Below are 5000 nucleotides of genomic sequence, written 5' to 3'. Positions count from 1 at the left end.
TAACTAATATTTCAGTCGTCTGACGTCCCTCCTTAGTAAATGATGCAGGACCACATACATAGATGATACATACTGTAAACTGGGGAGGACAGTGTGAACCGCACTCGACCCAGTCACCCTATCTCACAGTCCACTCCGTGTGTAACAAAGCGAAAGCACCAAAGCACTAGCGTTCAACAACATCCATTTTATCCTCGCTGCCACAGGACACTATCCAAAGAACGACAAGAGGAACGTGACGTCCACTAATAAGACACAATGTCTCACATCACCCGCAAACAACGCAGCTCAAATCAGCCAGCAACACCCACAGTGGTCCACCCAGTATCAACACAAGACGCAACGCCACGCCACAACACAAAAGGTACAAGTAATAAAATACCCTTTGGCCACACCCCTGGTAAAGACATCGAACCAACCCACCACCTGACACCAGCCAAACGTACATCCTGATTTGACACATCTCTGGCAACCTTACCCACGTTGGCCCCTAACCTAACCCACGTTGGCCCCTAACCTAACCCACGTTGGCCCCTAACCTAACCCACGTTGGCCCCTAACCTAACCCACGTTGGCCCCTAACCTAACCCACGTTGGCCCCTAACCTAACCCACGTTGGCCCCTAACCTAACCCACGTTGGCCCCTAACCTAACCCACGTTGGCCCCTAACCTAACCCACGTTGGCCCCTAACCTAACCCACGTTGGCCCCTAACCTAACCCACGTTGGCCCCTAACCTAACCCACGTTGGCCCCTAACCTAACCCACGTTGGCCCCTAACCTAACCCACGTTGGCCCCTAACCTAACCCACGTTGGCCCCTAACCTAACCCACGTTGGCCCCTAACCTAACCCACGTTGGCCCCTAACCTAACCCACGTTGGCCCCTAACCTAACCCACGTTGGCCCCTAACCTAACCCACGTTGGCCCCTAACCTAACCCACGTTGGCCCCTAACCTAACCCACGTTGGCCCCTAACCTAACCCACGTTGGCCCCTAACCTAACCCACGTTGGCCCCTAACCTAACCCACGTTGGCCCCTAACCTAACCCACGTTGGCCCCTAACCTAACCCACGTTGGCCCCTAAACCTAAGTTACGCTGCACCTTAACCTAAGTTACGCTGCACCTTAACCTAAGTTACGCTGCACCTTAACCTAAGTTACGCTGCACCTTAACCTAAGTTACGCTGCACCTTAACCTAAGTTACGCTGCACCTTAACCTAAGTTACGCTGCACCTTAACCTAAGTTACGCTGCACCTTAACCTAAGTTACGCTGCACCTTAACCTAAGTTACGCTGCACCTTAACCTAAGTTACGCTGCACCTTAACCTAAGTTACGCTGCACCTTAACCTAAGTTACGCTGCACCTTAACCTAAGTTACGCTGCACCTTAACCTAAGTTACGCTGCACCTTAACCTAAGTTACACTGCACCTTAACCTAAGTTACACTGCACCTTAACCTAAGTTACACTGCACCTTAACCTAAGTTACACTGCACCTTAACCTAAGTTACGCTGCACCTTAACCTAAGTTACGCTGCACCTTAACCTAAGTTACACTGCACCTTAACCTAACTTACACTGCACCTTAACCTAAGTTACACTGCACCTTAACCTAAGTTACACTGCACCTTAACCTAAGTTACACTGCACCTTAACCTAAGTTACACTGCACCTTAACCTAAGTTACACTGCACCTTAACCTAAGTTACACTGCACCTTAACCTAAGTTACACTGCACCTTAACCTAAGTTACACTGCACCTTAACCTAACTTACACTGCACCTTAACCTAAGTTACACTGCACCTTAACCTAAGTTACACTGCACCTTAACCTAAGTTACACTGCACCTTAACCTAAGTTACACTGCACCTTAACCTAAGTTACACTGCACCTTAACCTAAGTTACACTGCACCTTAACCTAAGTTACACTGCACCTTAACCTAAGTTACACTGCACCTTAACCTAAGTTACACTGCACCTTAACCTAAGTTACACTGCACCTTAACCTAAGTTACACTGCACCTTAACCTAAGTTACACTGCACCTTAACCTAAGTTACACTGCACCTTAACCTAAGTTACACTGCACCTTAACCTAAGTTACACTGCACCTTAACCTAAGTTACACTGCACCTTAACCTAAGTTACACTGCACCTTAACCTAAGTTACACTGCACCTTAACCTAAGTTACACTGCACCTTAACCTAAGTTACACTGCACCTTAACCTAAGTTACACTGCACCTTAACCTAAGTTACACTGCACCTTAACCTAAGTTACACTGCACCTTAACCTAAGTTACACTGCACCTTAACCTAAGTTACACTGCACCTTAACCTAAGTTACACTGCACCTTAACCTAAGTTACACTGCACCTTAACCTAAGTTACACTGCACCTTAACCTAAGTTACACTGCACCTTAACCTAAGTTACACTGCACCTTAACCTAAGTTACACTGCACCTTAACCTAAGTTACACTGCACCTTAACCTAAGTTACACTGCACCTTAACCTAAGTTACACTGCACCTTAACCTAAGTTACACTGCACCTTAACCTAAGTTACACTGCACCTTAACCTAACTTACACTGCACCTTAACCTAACTTACACTGCACCTTAACCTAAGTTACACTGCACCTTAACCTAACTTACACTGCACCTTAACCTAACTTACACTGCACCTTAACCTAACTTACACTGCACCTTAACCTAACTTACACTGCACCTTAACCTAACTTACACTGCACCTTAACCTAACTTACACTGCACCTTAACCTAACTTACACTGCACCTTAACCTAACTTACACTGCACCTTAACCTAACTTACACTGCACCTTAACCTAACTTACACTGCACCTTAACCTAACTTACACTGCACCTTAACCTAACTTACACTGCACCTTAACCTAACTTACACTGCACCTTAACTGTCACATGTAACGTCACAGGAATGTAGCTTTGCCTAACAGCAACCCTCTGAACATAGTTCACTGCTTGGATCCTCTGGTGTCATGTGTATTTCTCGATGCCATGGTGCGTACCCTCACGTAAATGTCTTTCGAGTGTTGCGTACTTTCTACACAGTCCCGCTAACCACTGGAAGGGTGTAACGCTACAGAACGACTATCGCCCTCCCCTCCTGCCCTTCCAAGCTGGTCGGTCAGGCGTTTGTTTGTGAAATGAGCCTTGCAGCTGTTCAGTTGCATTCGGTTGTCGATGCAGTCAGTGTACGTTGTGGTACGGCCTGTGTGGACTGTCCGCTGATGTACGCGTAACCCACACTGATCATCCGTCGTTACGTACTGAGTGACATAATGTGGCACATGCTTGACCGTACACCGGCTGCGCCCTACAATGGCGAATCATAAGGGCCATATGTTGTGCACGATGCTACTTGTCTCGTCTCCCCATTACAGCGAGATTGCACTGTTTTACGCCGTACAGACATGTGGTAGGTACGGACGAAAGTATTGCATGTTGGCCCCCCTCCCTCTGCCGGGAATCAGCGTGAGCCGTCTGTTGATGTAGCGACGAGGGTTTTCCTATTTAATCGTATTGCCCCACACAACATGATACCACGGTGGACCGCGTTCCACATCTGCGACATGCTACAGAGGCCGGTTGACAGTCGACCGCGCAAGGGACATTGCACACGTGCGCGGACCATCTTCCACGTGTTCTCTCGTGTACATGCCGTAGTGTGTATGTGGGCTGATGTAGCGTGTCGTGACACATAACATGCAGGCATGCCAGAATCGTAGATTTCGCAAATGTAGATTGACGTATACGTTTGCTGCCAAAGATCCGCAAATGAACTGGAAATCAGTTGTTGAGCGGTTGTTCGCGCTGCAGGTGCATCGGTGATAGCGACGATCGGTACATCTGTGAACCGGTTGTTTCGGCGGTACCCGCCATGCCCCCGAACCTGAGTTGGCCATGTGGGTATGAAGCGATACGAGGCTGTGGCTTGGTGGGACAGTCCCCGGCCGGTGAGGGGGGGCCGCCCGGCGTGCTGGCCGCGCGCTGCGTGAGCGCACGCACTACAGCCGGCTGGTGGGGGGCGCCCAGTGGCAGGAGCGCCGGCCGACGGGCCCGGCTGGCGTCCCAGCTACGCGCCGGCGCACCCGGCGCGCGGCGCCAGGCGGCCAAAGTGGGTTCTGCCGAGCCCGGTGCGAAGCGCGGTGGACATCTGCAGTGTGCTGGTCCGATTGCGGACTGTGTGCGTTGAGGATGCGCCGCCGCCCGGCACTCGGCGTCGCGACGCCGTCTGCTGCTCGGTCGCCCCCGGCGGTTCTCGCAGGTGGTTTGTATCGCAGCTCTGCGGACGTGTTGGCGCGTGCGCTGTGCTGGGAGAGTTCGCTTCTGCACCCAAGTGGGGCTTTGCCCTTCTGTGGCGCTGGCGTTGGAGCTGCCGGTCACCGTAGGTGGCGCGTGTTGTTTCCCGCCGGCAATGCCACGACAGCACGCTCCCGGGCCTCTGTCGGCAGCGGCAAGCTCAGTTGGGAGCACGGGTGTTCGCACTGAAAGCGTCTACTCGCCTATCTCCGGGCGATTGCGCCTCTCTCGAACCCGACCAAGTACTTAGGACGGCGCTGCGCGCCGCCGGGACCTGAGAGGGTTTCGAGGTGTATCGTGCAGGGGAGCTCAGCCTCCTCCTGTTTGCAGAATAATTGAGCGGACGCTTGCGTGTTCGCGCGGGCCCTCGGGACACACTCCCGGGCGGCCGGCTGCTCAGCTCTCGTTGACGCAGCTCCCTGGTTGATCCTGCCAGTAGTCATATGCTTGTCTCAAAGATTAAGCCATGCATGTCTCAGTACAAGCCGCATTAAGGTGAAACCGCGAATGGCTCATTAAATCAGTTATGGTTCCTTAGATCGTACCCACGTTACTTGGATAACTGTGGTAATTCTAGAGCTAATACATGCAAACAGAGTCCCGACCAGAGATGGAAGGGACGCTTTTATTAGATCAAAACCAATCGGATTGGCTC

At 51.3% G+C, this 5000-nt stretch overlaps 1 non-coding gene across 1 annotated transcript in view; it reads left to right on the top strand.

Annotated features, from left to right (window-relative positions):
• Positions 1-4761: 4761 nt before the first annotated feature.
• The window catches only part of LOC126323171 (small subunit ribosomal RNA), a 1893-nt gene continuing 1654 nt past the window's right edge, over positions 4762-5000 (top strand). The window contains exon 1 of the ribosomal RNA XR_007559363.1: positions 4762-5000. This exon is cut by the window's right edge and continues 1654 nt beyond it. This is a non-coding gene — a ribosomal RNA (small subunit ribosomal RNA).

The sequence above is a fragment of the Schistocerca gregaria genome, unplaced genomic scaffold, assembly GCF_023897955.1.
Source record: "Schistocerca gregaria isolate iqSchGreg1 unplaced genomic scaffold, iqSchGreg1.2 ptg000853l, whole genome shotgun sequence".
Classification (NCBI taxonomy): domain Eukaryota; kingdom Metazoa; phylum Arthropoda; class Insecta; order Orthoptera; family Acrididae; genus Schistocerca; species Schistocerca gregaria.
The sequence above is the reverse complement of the archived record's forward strand: the minus strand, read 5'-3'. Positions and strand labels throughout refer to the sequence as shown.